This window comes from Schistocerca piceifrons, chromosome 4 (assembly GCF_021461385.2).
Source record: "Schistocerca piceifrons isolate TAMUIC-IGC-003096 chromosome 4, iqSchPice1.1, whole genome shotgun sequence".
NCBI classification, from domain to species: Eukaryota; Metazoa; Arthropoda; class Insecta; order Orthoptera; family Acrididae; genus Schistocerca; species Schistocerca piceifrons.
This window is the reverse complement of record NC_060141.1, coordinates 592,553,666-592,573,539: the sequence shown is the minus strand read 5'-3', so window position 1 is coordinate 592,573,539 and position 19,874 is coordinate 592,553,666.

Here is a 19,874-nt window from a genome sequence, read left to right as displayed (position 1 = left end):
TATCTGGTAATTTTAATATTACACTCATATAGCCTTCAGTGTGGCTCAGTTATTGATTTTTATCGATGTAACACTGAAGTATCAAATCTCAATTAGGAACCATAAATGGAGCATCAGTCAATATCTCCATATGACTGTCGAGACATATTAAGATCTGAAAATGATGATGAAGAATACGTTTTCAGACCAGTAAAGCAATCCCCAGATACAGCAAGACTAAGATCTGAAAATGATGATGAAGAATAGGTTTTCAGACCAGTAAAGCAATCACCAGATACAACAAGGCAGCTGCAAAATCTTGTAAAGATAAAGGAGAACTTGGTATTCAGGCAGGTTTGAGACTGTATATGAGAATTCAAGAGAGACAGGAATATATTTGGTGTAATTTTGGAACTGCTACTGAGGAATATAGTAGTTCATGTCTAAATCTTATTATGTGTTCGTTCAGTTAATAAAAATTTGCTCAAACCACTTCCATCTACAGTAATTTTGTAAAAATAGTTTCTATGATTAACTTGCTGTCTTTCTTGTAATACATTAGGTTGGTGCGTAAGTTCGCACTATTTTCGTTTTGCATTTTGGTATTGTGGTTGCTATAGGTTTCTCTATCGACTCATATTTTTTTATTTGTACTTCAGTGTTGCTATTTCAGTTTACACGTCGTCATTATGTCATTTGCAGACGGTGAGTGGGACTGGCGAAGCTAGAAAATGGAGTGCCAAGTGGAGAGATCAGAACATTTCCGACATACTCTTCTGTCTGAGTTCAGTAGAGGGTAACAGCAGTGGAGGCAGCCAGAAACATTTGCGTCGTGTATAGGACTAATGCCTTTGGACAGAGCACGGAAAGAAAATGATATCCTCGTTTTTGGAGTATCGTTTCGATATCAGTGACTCTCCATTTTGAGAAAGACCTTCGGGATTTGATGAAGATCGTTTAAACGTATTAATCCACAATGTTCCTCGTCATTGTAATCAAGAACTGGAAAATATGATGAACTGTGATCATTTCACCATCCATCGTGCGACATTTTCGTACAATAACGAAGCTTCAAAACTCGGATATCGGTAGCGCATGCTCAAAGCCAAAATCAGTAGCAAGAGGGTGGTCATACGTGAATCACAGATTGCTCATCATCAATTGGCTCTTGAATAACACCGACCATTCCTATCCTGTATCCCTACTGGTGACGAGAAATTATGTCTTTGTGCTAACATAGGAAAAGAAAGGAATGGTTGAGCTCAAACAAAACAGCAACTCCCTGTAAAAAGACCTGCGCCCATCCACAGAAGACGATGTTACGCATCTGGTGGAACAGCGATGGTATGGTGTACTACGAAATGGTTGTCAACGACTGGGACGTCCCGCAGACGCATTCCAACAACAGCGACCAGGAAGTCCGTGCGAGGCGATGCTACTTCACGGTAGTACCTGTCCGCATTCTATTAGACAGAAATAAAAAATACTATACAGGAGATGATTTGGAAATCACTCCACACTCAACTTATTTCAAATGTTCAAATCTTAAACTAACTTATGCTAAGAACAACACACACACCCATGCCCAAGGGATGACTCGAGCCTCCGTCGGGAGGAGCCGCGCAATCACTGACATGGCGGCTCAAACCGCGCGACTACGCCGCGGGGCTCAACTTATTTACCAAATCTCATGCAATCAGATTTTCAACTTTTGCACACACTATCAAACAACATTCAAAAGACTTCCTTTCCAGATGAAAATGCGCTCCGAATGTGGCTCGAAGTGTTATTCGCCTCAAAACCATGTGAATTCTACAGTCGCGAAATCGAAAAGTTACCCTATCGTTGGCAGAGTGTGGTAAATAGTGAAGGAGAATATATTATACGACTAAAGTCTCTGTTTTGTCTATTAAACTTAAACGCTACGAACTTACGACCAACTTAATACATGAAACCTTATAGGAACATAGAGCATGGTTTACGAGCCAGACAAACTAGCGCGTATAAGTTGGGGAAATCACTCAGCAGACAAGAAAACGGTCTTATACATGTTAATAATGTAGGAGACAACGAATGGATAAGTCATTATAAAAAGAACTGTGGTCTGATGATACTTCATTTCAGACGTTCGCTGAACTGAATGCCACAAAAGGACTGGACATGTTCATATGAGAGAACTTGACAGACGCTCTAAAGGCTACAGAAAAGCAGGAAAGCCACTAGTTTCGATGGTAAAATATGGAACTGAGGAAACATGGTTATTCCTATGTCTAAGATTTCTTCACATATTTAATCAATGTTGGAAGAGAAAGAAGGTATCAAAACACTGGCTGAGAGCCAAAGTAATAATTGCCTTTAAAAAGTAAAAAGTAAAATGTAGCAACTATCGAGGAATAAGCCTTCTGAATTCAGCCTATAAATTATATGCCAAAATCCTGAAAGCAAGACTTAAAAATAATATGAAATACCTAACATCTGAAGAACAATCTCAGATTACCACTCAGATTTAAAATAGAATTGAATATTAAAATCTTGCAGCAAGTAAAGCTTTTTAAATATCGAGGATTACTTACAAATGTATCGATGACGTGGAGAAAAAATTAAATAAATTTACTTCTATACGTGGAACCATCATATAATGTTTGCAGAACAAAGCCAGGAAACAAACACAGATGAAGTTTTATAGAACAATAATAGTACCAACCCTTACTTAACGAAATAATGCAGAGGCAACAACAAGATTTCAAGAATGTAGAATACAGGCGCAAGAAATGATATTTATAAGAAGAGTAGAAGGATATAAAACGAAAGATCGTAAAAGAAATGAAGACATGTGGGATGATGCAGTAATACGTAACCAAAACGAAAAAATAAACAAAAATAAGAGGAAATGAAAGAGACATGTAGACCATACGGGTGGAGAAATATTGCTGGTTAACACTTTCATTTATAAGTTCACTGGAAGAAGAAATGTAAGAAGACCGTACAAGGGCTGGAGTACTGTAACAGACCACAGTTGTGACTCTACTAATTACTTTATCTAATTACATCTGAAACTATTTAAAACGACATATAACCATAGAAAATGAGGTTAAAATCAAATTATATCTCTTCAAAACTTGTGGTGTTATATAAAAATTTTACACTGTTATTTCACCGTTCTGTTTTCATTCCTCGCTTGATGTACGTAATTCGAATGATGTGATGAGTATGGCTATTATCAAATATTGTGGTTCATTGTGTTTCACCACAGTGAAAGACATACAGTTAAAAATATGAATAAGGAAATAGTATAAACAGAAAGCTTGCGGTTCAATCTCCAGTTCACTCCAAGACATTTTATTCTGCTACTTAGAGCTCTGTCAGCTCTGTAATTGATCTTTTAATGTAAAAAGTAATAAGCTGTTATGAATTTATTTGTTTTTAAGAAGTAATTCCGAACTACTCGCACTGATACAACAGATAAATTCATGGTGGGCAAAATGAAAGTTTCGCGGAAAATATTTGAAAGACAAATGCAGAAATTACTCTTCCTGACCTGTGGGAGAACTGTCCATCGCAGAAAAGATGGGAAATTGTGATTTAGACGTACCATTAGATTGCTGTCACATTTCTGCACATAAGAAGGGATTCAGTACGTGATTATATTTGAGGAGTGAGAAGAGTAGGAAGTTTAGTAAACAGATGAATGCAATAAGCCTTCATCATATTAGAGCACTTAAAATTTATTTTCTTATATGAATGCGTAGTATCTGTTCTTCGGATCTTTCCGAAAAGACAGACACCACATTAAATCCGCAATTGTGATACATATTATGTAAGTTGAAGGTGAAGGGCGGAGAAAGGAAAGTAGAGGGAAGGAACTAATGTCTGTTGCACCGGAAATTTATGTTGAATCAGCAGCCACAAGTGAAAATGTCTGCTGGACCCAGAGTCCAATCTGGGATCTCCTGCTTACTTCTCCCTCCACCTTCAATTTGCATAAAATCTATTTTCATTTTTTTCAATTCTATTCCCTTGCTAGAGAATCACCTAACTCACTTACACCCCGATAACTAACTGCATATGACAAAATGGATTAACATCATTTATTCCGTCAAATGACCATTTATGAATTCCTCTCCACAAACAGAGTCTACATTTACTAACATGTCGCTGCAGTAACTAATTTTTTTACTTATTCAGTGACGACTTCTTTTAGCCAAACATTTTCAGCATTGAAAACAGCGAGATTATCGAACAACTTACTTTCTGTCTGATAATCATTCAGACTGTGTTCTCGGTTTTGAACTCTAGCAATGAATCGTTTAAGATAAAACATCTTCAATGACGGCGGCGGTCTATCTCATTTCGAGATTCAAGGAAAACATGAGCCAAGTACAATTTTATAAATTTTGCAGAACATTAGTATTTCTATTTACATCTTTCTTGCTCTTACAGTTCCGTAACATTTACACTTCTTTTACAAAACAACAAACCTTAAGTAATATTCTGTAAATATGTAACAGTATTATTGCATATTTATGCAAACGTTTGGTGCTACAGGTTAAGAAGCTGATTAACTGTAACTTGCTTAATGAAAGAAGAAGCTGAGTCCAAGAATTCAAAGTAGCATAAGCATTGTACTTTCCTTTATTTCTTGAAGTGAGGATCAAAGTATATTTAACAAGTAGGCAAGAGTGCCTAGTCTAAGAACTTCAATCAATAAGAAGTCTTTTCGCCCTTCTGTATTAATGTTGGACCATGCCTCTTTAGGCAGATTATAGTTTTAGTGTGTTCCGAAGAAGGTGTGGTTATCCATTTTCTATTTGCAATCGAGGCGGATTCTTTATATTCATTTTATTCAATAATAAGAAGACTGTCGTAATATTTCTGAACTTCTGACCCACAAATTTTCAAAATACATAGAGCCTGGCTTCTCACACGAGAGATGGATAGTAGGTATGAAAATATGAAGTTGAACAACTCAGAATTTGAAACTATATCATAGTAAAACATCGATAAGTTTTAGAGCTCATCATACACTCTCTCTGGTATAAGAAAACAGTCAAATCACAAACTCCAGTCCCGCTCGATGACTCGATTTTAAAGAAGCAGCATAAGTCGTCTGCAGTCCATATTTGTCCTCGAACTAAGTGCTTGTAGCTACTTTGTCAAATCTTGCTTCACATTCATTTTTCGTAGGCCTTCTACATGTATTGAAAGTACGGAAATGAGACCATATAAATAAGAATCCTGCAAATCTACAGATTCCCTAAGTTCAACAGTTAATGGATTAAGCCATTTATTTCTCTGTTTCACATGGAGTGAGTTCTTTCTTTCCCTATACAGTTTCTTTTCGAAGCTCATTTACAATATGACTGAGTCAGTTATTTCCCATTTAATATGATAGGATATACTGGATTTGTTCAACACTTTTATACACTGGTGAAAACTCAAAAAATGAAAGAAAAATTGGACTTAGCGCTTCCTTTCTCTCAAGCTTTTTACGATCACAAACTGGAAAGCACTAGAATCTACTCAGATGTAAATGCTTCTGTTACTACTATGAAACGTCCCCTTAGAAAATTATAAATGACTGTCCTGGCAAACCTCTTACGTTATTTGATTGTCAAACAGCTGAGCAAAACTGAACGTACTCAGACATTTCTCTCTTTACTTATTCTGATCGTCACTAAACTGACAAACAATATTCTTTTAGCACAACGCAATCTGACTTTCAATAATCCCTACAAAAGAATGGCCCTGACTAAGATTAACCAATATCTTTCATGAATCACTCACCTCGCAAAAATCTTCATTACTCAAACTACTGCAATACAGCGAGCTCCAATACTACCAGCTAATAAAAGATTCTAAATACTGAAGGAACTACCTACTGATAGGCTTAGTTAGCAAATGAAAGATTTTAGTAGAGAACAAAGAATGTATTTACCTTAATAATGTTCAAAAGTCATAATATATATAGCAGTTCATGACATCCAGTCTTACAAATTTCCTTTTTCTGACGGATGCACGTCCAGATCGTCCGCTCTCAAAATTCTGCCATCTCTCTCCCCACATCCACCACTGCTGGCAGCTCACCTCCAACGGCGCAACGATACGCGCTGTTCACATCCAACTGCCCAACACTACAATAGCGAATATTACAACAATGCCAACCAGTCACAGACTGCACACAGCACAGTCAGTGATTTTCATACAGAGCGCTACGTGGCGTTACCAACATAAAAACGTAAACAGCCTACTTAGAAGTATAATACGCCATCAGAATTCGGTAAATGTCACGTTTGCGGATTTGTAACTATAATACACGGTGATCCGTAATTGTTGACTACAAAAGTCACTAGTGGAATATATGGTACACTAAGAAATAAACTGAAAGTGTCATTATAACTTATTGCAGGAAACGTTTTGTTTTTGAGATATGGCAACGTCCCTGGTACTGTGTGCACTAATGTAACATATTGCCTCAGCACGCTGGCAAGCAGTATAAATATTCAGCCAGTTAATTGCTGTGATCGGAGACTATGGAGTGTGGAAATGGTTTTGAGTGACGGTCAGGATCATCGGAATTCTGCTGCTGCTCGTACGTATGCTGCACACTTTCCTGGCAGATGAATCTCACTCCAAGAACATTTGCGTCAATAGCTCGTCATTTGAGAGAGGCAGGAAGATCGCAGTGCACCTGTCATTCTGAGTACTGCTGACAAGCTCTGACATGTCGGTACAATTGCATTGGGGGAGACAATTCTGAATTCTGTAGAATCCTCGTCGAACATTAATAATGCTCGCAGGTTAGCTGCACGCCATCGAATATAACAGAAATCTGTGTGCAGAACTTTATGTTAACAGTTGCTGCATCCACCGTGCTGAACTCAGATACTGATTTTAACCCCGTAGAACATTCTGCTACTGGCTGCTGAATCAACACACCACAGACTAAAAATTCCTCTGTAGAGAATTGGTAATGCACGTCTCATCATTTACCAGAAATGGCAGTTTAAGTCAATTAAATTACCATGTTTGGGCTGACAGATATCCACACGCTATCTTGGAAGTCTAGTCCAAACACAGTTCTCCATTAACGACTGGGAAAGAGTCGTTGGTGATTGCTCAAGGACCGACTGAACTGCCAGCACAGCTACCAGTAGTCAGCTAATTAACTTTCTTCAGAATATTCTTCCTGATGTGCTGTAGGGTGCTCTGCTGGCAACGCGACAGAAAAGGTGCCTGATCCACGATTCACGATTGGTTCCGTGCGCATTATCAGCTTGCTGTGACCCGCTATTCGAACGAACATTACCCTGGGATTTAGACTGAACGTAGCGGTCCTGTTGTATGTTTGTATGACCCCCACGGTCTCCCAATCTCATACCGTGCCACTTCTACACCGTGTCAAATCTCGCTGTGGGGCCGCATGAAGGTGCTTGTGCACTCCCAATGAATGATCCTGTGCACTCACAAGAGAAGAGCTGTGGAATGCTGCAAATAACATTCGCTGTGTGCCACAGTTTATTCAAGGTGTGCGACAAACATGGTGGATAAGGGCAGAGCTGTGTTCCAGAGCAATGGTGGCCACTTTAAGCACCTCTTCTAGACGCCTTTGAACATCCTGTAAATCTGAAAAGCAATCTGTCAGTAACGAAAAGAAAATACTTCAACGACTGTCTCTTTATGCTTTTAAGAGTTCCCAGAAATACGGAGTGAGTTAGAACGACTCTTTTTATTATGCAGTGTAGATTCCAAAGATAACATTTGCAGTCAACAAGAACAGGTCGCTCTGCACAATATACTACTGACAAAACGGAAACCCGCAATAACATAAGCCGAAGCGTATGAATGGAATGGAATTACGTTTCTTAAAGCACCAGGTGCCGCTCAAACGTTCTCCTCTGTGGTAGTGGATGTTCGATTTTTGTTTGCGCCAAAATATTTTTGAGCTTAAAACGACAAACGCCTAAGTTATCTCATGTGAGTTACTACGCTGCATGAATCAGGACAAACACGCTCTCGTAGAAAATATTTGCTTTCCATACTTGCATCCGCAACCGCTCTTGTTTTTAATTTTGAAGCTTTTCATTTTCATTCGTACTACGCAAACATTTGTACAGCCACACGGACCGGCAGAGTAAATTTAGCTGCCCCTTCCAGCTTTAGTCTTAAATATGAAATGTGTCGCGTGCGCGTGACCACGTGAGTAGTGTGATGGGAACATAAGCACTGCTATTATACCAGAAAAACGTCCGGTGCGCAAGCTGCATAAGATTATCGTCGTCGTAAGTGATTAGTTGACGCTCTGGTAAGCGGGAAGTGTATATTATTTTAAAAATGAAGTTGGATATTCTAGATAAGTCATTGGAATGAACTTGCAGCAAAATGCCCTTTCAGCATCAACCATTATAATTCACAAGTGATAAATTTGTACTTATCTACATCATTGGTAGCCATCTACCAAATATGTGTATAGAAACGAAACGTTTCAGCAGATTAGTGACACACTTCATCATTAATCCCCACGCTTTATGGGCCTGTAATTTGTAACAACTGGCCATCGTACTAATCATGGGTAAGAATAACCAACTACATCACAGGAAACATTACTCAACAGAATCAATGTACATCTAAATGTAATCCTCCACCAAAATTACATGGTACATGTGGGATGCATAAAGAAAAATTTCATGGGGAAGGGTGCATGGCACATTTTATTTATGTAACAGTGCCTCTTAAAATGCCATATACTGTTTACACCGAACGTTCTACGAAATAACCGAGACAAAAGGGGAAAAAATCTCATATACACACACAATAGTATAAGCGCGGTTACTCATCATTTACAGTCACTCTTACACAACCCTTAAGAAGTTGAACGATGGTGGTTAGCAACGACGGTCCAATGCTGTTTTTCTTTTCCTCTGCGAATAGCTGCTCGCTTCTGTGTAACACACAATTTATATAAATCTCTTATAAATTTTAACTGTAACAAAAGTATCTCGTTTACAAACTGAAGGTGGGACTTTCTTTCCGCTGTTAGTGAATTGAGTTATAATTGTAACTGAGAAAGTAACTATATCGCACCAGGTAAAATGACGTTTTTAGTTGTTGATAAATTTGTAATTTACAGACAACTCAAATTTCAAAGGGAATAGTTGGACCACTTTCACCATCTATTATTAATTATTGAATTATAAACCCAAAATAGAAAGAATAGATTAAGGATGATAAATTTAGAAGGCTACTGCACTTTCAGTATTATCCAGAAAAAAAGATTGTTTTATAAATATACACTCCTGGAAATTGAAATAAGAACACCGTGAATTCATTGTCCCAGGAAGGGGAAACTTTATTGACACATTCCTGGGGTCAGATACATCACATGATCACACTGACAGAACCACAGGCACATAGACACAGGCAACAGAGCATGCACAATGTCGGCACTAGTACAGTGTATATCCACCTTTCGCAGCAATGCAGGCTGCTTTTCTCCCATGGAGACGATCGTAGAGATGCTGGATGTAGTCCTGTGGAACGGCTTGCCATGCCATTTCCACCTGGCGCCTCAGTTGGACCAGCGTTCGTGCTGGACGTGCAGACCGCGTGAGACGACGCTTCATCCAGTCCCAAACATGCTCAGTGGGGGACAGATCCGGAGATCTTGCTGGCCAGGGTAGTTGACTTACACCTTCTAGAGCACGTTGGGTGGCACGGGATACATGCGGACGTGCATTGTCCTGTTGGAACAGCAAGTTCCCTTGCCGGTCTAGGAATGGTAGAACGATGGGTTCGATGACGGTTTGGATGTACCGTGCACTATTCAGTGTCCCCTCGACGATTACCAGTGGTGTACGGCCAGTGTAGGAGATCGCTCCCCACACCATGATGCCGGGTGTTGGCCCTGTGTGCCTCGGTCGTATGCAGTCCTGATTGTGGCGCTCACTTGCACGGCGCCAAACACGCATACGACCATTATTGGCACCAAGGCAGAAGCGACTCTCATCGCTGAAGACGACACGTCTCCATTCGTTCCTCCATTCACGCCTGTCGCGACACCACTGGAGGCGGGCTGCACAATGTTGGGGCGTGAGCGGAAGGCGGCCTAACGGTGTGTGGGACCGTAGCCCAGCTTCATGGAGACGGTTGCGAATGGTCCTCGCCGATACCCCAGGAGCAACAGTGTCCCTAATTTGCTGGGAAGTGGCGGTGCGGTCCCCTACGGCACTGCGTAGGATCCTACGGTCTTGGCGTGCATCCGTGCGTCGCTGCGGTCCGGTCCCAGGTCGACGGGCACGTGCACCTTCCGCCGACCACTGGCGACAACATCGATGTACTGTGGAGACCTCACGCCCCACGTGTTGAGCAATTCGGCGGTACGTCCACCCGGCCTCCCGCATGCCCACTATACGCCCTCGCTCAAAGTCCGTCAACTGCACATACGGTTCACGTCCACGCTGTCGCGGCATGCTACCAGTGTTAAAGACTGCGATGGAGCTCCGTATGCCACGGCAAACTGGCTGACACTGACGGCGGCGGTGCACAAATGCTGCGCAGGTAGCGCCATTCGACGGCCAACACCGCGGTTCCTGGTGTGTCCGCTGTGCCGTGCGTGTGATCATTGCTTGTACAGCCCTCTCGCAGTGTCCGGAGCAAGTATGGTGGGTCTGACACACCGGTGTCAATGTGTTCTTTTTTCCATTTCCAGGAGTGTAGTTGCCGCATTATAATCTCGACGACCTTCTTGGTATTATTCGAGAACACTGGGGTGCAACACAATATTGCATTCTAAATATGTTGCCTTCTCTAATCAGTACCAGTAGTCTACTCACTAAACAAACCACGAACTTATAGTAACTCTCTACTCTGAAGCTAAGCACCCGCACTTCAGTAGCAGAGTATTGAATGTGCTCAGGTCTTATGAGGGTGGCTATCAATTCCCTTTGTCATGACGACTAATGCGTTATCTGTCCAACATGGCAGCTATCTATGATTTGATTATTCATCATGATGTATACCTAAACAAGAAAGAAGTATACTAGACTCTAAAATATCTGGAACATGTTAAGTGTATTTCTAGCCTTCAGTTTTAATGAATACTTTGAATATACTTGTTGTTTTAGTTAAAAATGGTTCAAATGGCTCTGAGCGCTATGAGTCTTAACATCTGAGGTCATAAGTCCCATAGAACTTAGAACTACTTAAACCTAACTAACCTGAGGACATCACACACATCTACGCCCGACTCAGGATTCGAACCTGCGACCGTAGTAGTCGTGAAGTCCCGGACTGAGGCGCCTAGAACCGCTCGGCCACAGCTACCGGCAGTCCTAATCTGAATGTGTGTGTATTTAAAACACTGATCATACTGCAGGCTGTTACAGTTCGAAATAACTAATCATTGAAGACAAAGTGATGAAATGTTGAGACACTGAATGGTGCTTTCAAGTCCATTCGTAATGTAACTGTCTCTGGAAAATGAGTTGTCCTTCTGTAAAGTCTCGTCCATCACGATCTGAAGTCCAACATTTCATCTGTCAAGATAACTTTTACAGGGAATTCTTGTCTTGCACTCGATGATATCATCAGTTCAACGCGATCCATTGTAGTATATACTCTGTCAATTCTTCGTAGTGACCTTTTGATTGTGTCAAAAGCTCTGTCATACGGTAAGAAAGAGTGTCTCCTGGAAGGAAAGAATACCTCTAGTTTCTGAAATTTCCTAGCGTCCACGAAAGCTTGACGCATTCATATTAAACAACGACTTTTGTTTTGCTCTCCGCAGTTATTACAAAACAGATGAACAATTTTTACGTCCTTGTCGATGCACGAAATGAGATGATGATACAAGAAAGTGCACAATTCGTTAGAACCTTTGTGGGCGATACCTGCGTGATAGAAGTAACGAAATGCCGTATTTTCTTTCCAATTGCGTATACCGAAAACATTAAGCGTCAGCTGTCGGAGACAAAATAAATCTTGAACAGGTACTCTTGGTGGATGGAGATTCTGCATGAAATCAAAGTTCTGTCTCAAAATATGTTTATTTCCTTTGCACAACCTTTCCCTTACATTCATAGCAGTGTAAAATTTCTTGGTTCATCTCTTGTCCACTGTTAAATCACAAATCGCAAACCGTCTAGCCGCTTCACTCTGACTTTAGTGTTTAATGTTCACCATTAATTGCTCACATTCATAACACGCATCTACCTGTGGTCTACCGAAATGAAGGTCAAAATCCTGGTGAAATATTTTTGTGTCCGTATTTGATCGGAGAAAGTAGATTCACTTTTTTCTGAAAAGCTCGTACATGATATTTCTATTCAAGTCATCACTTAAGTAAATGTACGCTTTACCAGCATAATGAGATTCTTTCGTCGGAAATGACGATACGTTTTCATGAATTTTGGCAGTTCCAAGTTTGATAATTAATTACACTCTTTGACATTCCTCGTTCTCTTCAGAGCTTTTTCCAAGCTGAAGTAGCTGTCTTATTCTTCTCATCCTTTTTTGGCCAAATGGAAATAAGCTTAGAAACGCTTGTCTGGAAATATGGATAAGATTTGTTGTCGCCATGCAATGACATTTGAAAGATTTTCCGTTTGGACTTTTTCCTTCCCTTGGTCTATGTCATTTTTTTTTTTTTTTTGCCTATATTAGGCTCTCAAGGTAAAGATCTTGTCCATCTTTAGTGCGTATTAAGATCCAGAAAGCGTATGAGATTTGATAGATGATCATCTTGACTAATGGCATCAAAACACTCAGAAGCGCATGTACGAGATTAACCGGCAGATTTTGCTGGAATGAGATACGTATTTCGTCCTCCTTTTCTTCCGGATGGGTTCAACTATACATTCAGATTCACTCGTATTGATAGAATATCAGATACTATGAGGGCACAACATCACATCCTGCTGCTTGCTCTGCAACAATGACTTCGAAACAAACCATAGATACATATTTGTATCCTTGTCCCGCCTTTTCTGACAGTCACAGCATCTCAATAAAGTACATGGAGTTTTCGTTCAGAATTGTTGAGAGCAAAAGCGCCCTATGTCCTGGACATAAGGCTCTTCTGAAAATAACGAAGATTTCACCGCTATATATTCCGTTTCTTTTTTTTTTTTTTTTCTTTGGATAAAACGCGGAAGTTCATTCCACACTCAACGACGACTCTACTCCTAAAGGACACAGAAATGTATATAGCACGAAATTTCATTAAGGTTGACTTAGGGCCCTTCTGAAATAAGTCATCCAGTTCGGTTTCTTACGGTCAAACATGAAAACATGAATTACCCACTGAGAAAATGTGTGAACACTTAATAAATGAACAAGGAATTGTAATTGTGAAAACTAGTCTTGGCAGAGGTATGTGAGCACAATAAGGGCATGATTGTAGAAAAAGTCGTGGATATGGCCAATGACTCCAAGAAAAGTAAGTAGTTTAAAGAAAGAACACGAAAGTTATTAAGACCTGATGAAGTCAATTACCTTCATGTTCTCCTCGATTCGCTGACTGCGTTGCCGACTCATTTCTGCGACTCCTGTATAATGCAAATATGGAAGACGCTGCCAGTGACGGCTGTATATGGCTCTGAGTACTATGGAACTTAACTTCTGAGGTCATCAGTCCCCTAGAACTTAGAACTACTTAAACCTAATTACCTAAGGACATTATACACATCCATGCCCGAAGCAGGATTCGAACCTGCGACCGTAGCAATCGCGCGGTTTCAGACTGTAGCGCCTAGAACCGCTCGGCCACAGCGGCCAGCAACGGCTGTATATTCTGAGTCCAGCTCAGCATCTGTACTCAGTTCTAGCAGGGAGACGTCCACCTGTACGATCATCGCCGCTAAGTTTTACTAATTGATATCCCATCATCAAATGCTTTTATTCGTCGATAGCCAAGCAGCCAGTGTCCTCTCCGTTAAGTCGCTGACTTTTGGCTGTTCCTGTAGGTGCAGGAACCTCGTTGGACAACTACAGCACAGTTTGCGAGTTCTGAACAATAATATTTTTTTAAGGAAATTAATCAATCGCTTGCTCCCATGGATTTCATCCTTGTTAACCAGTGAGGGTCTGGCGTGGGAAGGACAGCAGAAAATCTCTCCCACTCCACGACAGATTTGTTACCCTGATCTGTGAATAGCTTACATGTAGACAACCAATGTCAGAGCTTTGAAGAATAATTATGCTGCGTTGGAGGAAAAAGCACAGTAGACTGGAAGTGAATGTAGGTAGAACAAAATATATGTTGATGGGAGATCCTGATAGGGATAGAAGAGTGACTTCAGTAAAAAGAAACGGGAAATGACACAAAAGAGTGGAAAAATTTCAGTACCTAGGATCGATAAGACAGAAGATAACAGGGCAGTAGAAGAAATTCAAGGAAGGATAGCAAGTGGAATCCCATATGGTTATTTCAGCAGTGTATGGTAACTGAAGAAAGCTTCACGAGCCAAGAATTACACTTTCCACCTGTTATGAACATCACTACAAATTGGCAAGTCAATTTAAAATTACTGTTTGCAAACGAAACACAATTATGGACAATGAGATGTTAATTACAAACATGACATTGATTACACCATGATAATGATATCCTTTCTTGAAGGTAACTTTCTATGTAAGTTCTTATCTGAATTTAACGTACAGTGAGCCTAAAGTTTCGTTCCCTGGAATAGCGAGTGGCTGTAATTAAAGTGCAGCTACTCACAGAGGTTCAGTGTCAGCTGTTATTATTGTATGGCAGCAAAACGTGGTAGATATTCTAGTGCTGTAATACAGAACCGATTTAGGCTTGAAAAATATTAGTTCCAATTTTGGCCACCAGGTGCCAAGACATATAGAAATATTTACATATGTAATGGATTACGTTCGGGACACGGGCAGAAAAGGTCAGACAAGTGAGGTAAGCTTAATGCTGATTTTATTATTAACCACCACATACATAGTTTGTTCAATACGAGCACTGGAGACCTTGAATAGATGTTTACAGTGCTAAATTTGCACCTGGTGACCAAAATTGTAACGATTTTTTTTCAACTTAAATCGGTTCCTCATTAACGCATTAGCATATCAATCAATTTTTGCTGCCATACGATAAATAAAACCCACACTGGACATCATGGTGCAGCTGCACTTTAGGTACAACCACATAATATGTCGTAAATATTTTTATCCTAGAAGATTTATCGAAGCTCTATACTTTAGTTACGTATAAAAATTCCTATATTTTTCTGACATGGGTTATATATTAATATAAATAAAAATGGTCTTTAATAATGTGCTAGCAATTATTTGCAGCTATTTATCTCAATCGTATTCTGTGTACAAGAAGACAATGCAGTCAATCCCCCCCCTCCCCCCCCCCCCCCCCCCTCCAGTGCCACCTGGTGGACACGCGTGTGGGTCACCGTGTTCACATCACTTCTGTCAGGTGCCAGCTGTGGTGAACATGAACACTTGTAGTCAACTCAATATAGTTAAGTTCATGTTTGTACATAGCAACCTTACATTTGTCATGACGATTTGTAGTGATCTGCGTGAGAACTGGAAGCGTTTTTGCAGTGTGAATTGACTTGCAACACCGATGAAAAATATGTTGCAATATTTTAAAGTATAAGAAATATTACAATTGTCTAGGTTGTTTTACAAGACAATTTGCGGAGTTGTGATATCATGACTGTAAAACATTTCCCTGTTAAGTTCTGTTCATCCTCCTGCATATCCGATTATCGGATTATGAGAGCACAACTCTGTCAAAACCATTCCAATATAATACTTTTTTAGCGAACTTGGCTTTTGAACATTTCTCCAATTACCACGTTTTTGGCAGATGAATATTCTGTTGAAAATTAAGCTAGGAAGAATAAGATGGACTGGAACATGTTAAGTGTATTTCTATCCTTCAGTTTTAATGAATACCTTGAATATACTTGTTGTTTTGGTTAAAAGTGGTTCAAATGACTCTGAGCGCTATGGGTCTTAACATCTGAGGTCATCAGTCCAATAGAACTTAGAACTACTTAAACCTAACTAACCTAAGGACATCACACACATCCACGCCCGAGGCAGGATTCGAACCTACGACCGTAGTAGTAGCGAGGTCCCGGACTGAGGCGCCTAGAACCGCTCGGCCACTCCGGCCGGGGGAAGCGTTATGTAGAGGGCCTATACAGGGGAAGAGAACTAGAGGTCAAAATTATGGAAAGGGAGGAGGACAAAGATGATGAGAAAGGAACTGAAGATGATAATGCGAGAAGTATTTGACCGAGCAGCAAAAGAGCTAACAAGGCCCTGGTCACTTGAAATGTAAGATGTTTGAGACAGGAAAAATACTCTCAGACTTTAGCAAGAATGTAGTAACACCAATTCCAAAGAAATCAGGTGCTGACAGGTTTGAATATTACCGAACTGTCACTTTAATAAATGATGGCTGAAAAATGGTAACACGAATTTTTCACAGTGGAAAGAGGAAACTGTTAGAAGCCGAACTTGGGAATGATCTGTTTGGATTCCGGTGAAATGTGGCAACAAGCGAGACAATACTGAACCTACGATAGTCATGAAAGAAAGGCAACGCTATGTTTATAGCATTCGCAGACGTTGGGATTACGTCTTACAATGTTGACTGGTGTAGGAACACACTCTCTGAAATTCTGAAGGTAGCAAGGATGGAATTTGAAGATCGAAAGATCGCATACAACTTGTATAGAAACCAGACAGCAGTTAGAAGAGACGACAGGCATGAAAGGGCATCAGTACTTGAGAAGATCGTGAGACTGTCGTAGCCAGTCCCAGATGTTATGCAGTCAGTGCATTTAGCATGGAGTAAGGGACACTGCAGAAATATTTGAAGAAGGAATTAAAGTTCAGGGATGAAAAGTGAAAACTTTGAGGTTTGCCGATGACATTGTCATTATATGAGAGGCATCAAACGACTTTTAAGAGCAGATGAGCCGAATGGACATTGCATGGGGGCTTAATTAAATATTAATGCAAATACTTTTATGTTTTTTAGTAGTTGTCTGTCCGATTACGAAGTCTCGTAAACGGTTGGCCCTGACTAGTTTTAGTACGCAATCTGACTGCATAGAATAACAACAAAGAATGAAAGAAAATTTCCGTTAACACAATTAATTAATTAAGTCCCCAGGAACTACAAAACGTACGAAACCAAAGCACAAGTGTAACTGTTCTGTGTGTGGAAGTGTGATTCAACGTACACATCTGGCACGGTTCTTCTTCAATAACACACGAAATTTTAAATACCATTTATACTGAAGTAATTAAAAAAAATAGAAATACTATAACAGTGTAAGGAAACCAGAATTACACTCTAATACAAGAACACAAGCCAGATGCTTTGTTGACTGAACCTTTAATGACGCATTATTTAAGACATTGAAATAATGAAAAAAAGGGAATTTTTTTACCTTCATATATATTGACGAAAAGCACTCTGATCATTACAATATCTCCATTCGAACAACATCTGCTGTCTAGCCCATCAAACAACTGCATAAAACATGGCCTCAAATAGTACAGCTATCAATATCCTCTCAGCAAGATCTGCACAACCACTCACTACGACTACATCTCAACAACGACTTGACTCCTACTACTTCTCAACAAGCACTGACTACTGCCACATCTCGACAAGCACTCTCCACCACGACTTCTCGAGAAGAACTGCCAGTGGAGGCGGCGGAATAAAACTCTTTGTCGCAATCTCTGGCGCTGTGGCTCAGTGTAGCCACCTTTCATATGCCCTTCCTCCATGGGCCAGAATTTGATGGTATTTTTGCCGGCATTGGTGGTGAAAATACCACCAAATTCGTCCACAAAAATACAGACAAAAATAAAAGATAATATTAATATGTAAATGTCACATAATTAGATATAATTTTGGCTTTGCACTGACCCTTCAATAACCTAATATATAAAACACAGTAAGCAATACTAATTCTTTCATACATGTGACTTTACATAATAGTTTACACAATACACAAAAAATTAGTTTATACAAATGTTCACATACATGCTTTCAATGATTCAAAAAACAAGTAGTTGATAGTTCCAGCAGTAGCACCCAGCAATGGTCAGCAGGTGCAAATACCAACAAGTGACATCATTTTAGTAGAAGCAGTTCCATCAGTGGCACCCAGCAATGTTGAACAGGTGCAGACAGCAGTCCATAATATTCACTATCACTAATCACACTGTTCATCAGAGTTTATCAGCAGAAATTAAACATGTCCTAGTGGCACCAATCATGTAGAAAAAGTGCAAGTAACAGTCCATAATATTCACTATCACTAATCACGCAGTTCATCACAGTTTATCAGCAGAAATTAAACATGTCCTAGTGGCACCAATCATGTAGAAAAAGTGCAAGTAACAGTCCATAATATTCACTATCACTAATCACACAGTTCGTCAGCAGAAATTAAACATTTCTAAGTGTCACACATCCATGTTGAACAGGTACAGGTGTGAACAACAGTTTGAATGCACACACAATTGCTTTTACAAAATTATTATCAATGCTCTTACACTAAACATACAAATTATAATAAACACACAAATGATATCAGATAATTGTCATATTAAGTATTACAAATACACAAATATCACTAAACCTATAATATTTATGGGTGTCAGTGCAAGCCACAACAAACAAGTAAAATAATATTTAGGAGATAGGTCGGTACCAATTATCTGGAATTAGGAAGGGAAAACACACAAAACACACTCACTCATCTTTCGTCCACATTAGTGCTACTGTGTAATTGAATAGTGTTAACTGTGTAAATGCAATTCTGTCAAAATTCGATGATCATCATGTGTATCAAGTAGTAGTGGCAGCAATGTATAACAGTCAATAATAGTTAGTCAACGTCATAGTTATCATGTCAAGACCAATGTTTGCCAAGCCAGATCAAAAGGTACGGTTGCTGAACAACTGTCAGTGTGCCAAGATATGCAAATGCTTCCTCTCTCAAAAAAAAGTATATACTGCTTAGTGATTTAACAAAGTGTGTGTGTAGACAATCTTCCTTCTGCTTGAGTGTTCTAGTCTGCCATCTTCATCCTCCTTGTTCCATATAAACCAACAAAAAAAATTTGCTCCTCACTTACTTTACCTCTTATCCACCAAAACTCCAATAATCATCAGCATCACATAATCTCAGTACTTCAATAATACCTCTTACGTCGATACATATAAATCTTATCATCAATATCATTTACCTTACCTCTTGTCCACCAAAACTCCAATAATCATCAACTTCACATAATCTCAATACCTCAATAATACCTCTTCAATACGTCCATACATATAACCCTTATTACCAACATCATTTCACTTCCATAACAACTCTTTCCTGTAGTCAGTCTCCTCGAACAAGTACAGATAAAATCCTAGTGCAAACTTCATCATCCCATACAATCCGTAGACACCATGTCCACACACAACCTCTGTGTAATCCATCTGACTCATATCTTCTACTCATTATGAATTATAAATACATTTTGGTTACCTTGTCCATCATTAAATAAGAGAAATGCATACATGACCTCTAACAGACTTTAGTTCGAATAACTCTCAGTAATTAAGTACGATTACGGAGTGTGAATGATCATAATATTCCACTGTGTCTACATCACTTCAAGAATCATGGCAGAAGCAAACATGTGGAGTACTTTTTTGTGTCAAGTGTCACTTGCTATTTCAATTGCTCACGAAGAATGCAGTGTAATAACTGTCAATGGTCTAACCCTAATGTTGGTATGTCATGTCGTTAGCTTCCTTCCTATTAGCAATAATTTGTACAGCTTCCATAAAACCTCCAACTCATGTGACTTCTATGAAGTTTCTTGCGCTAATGTCG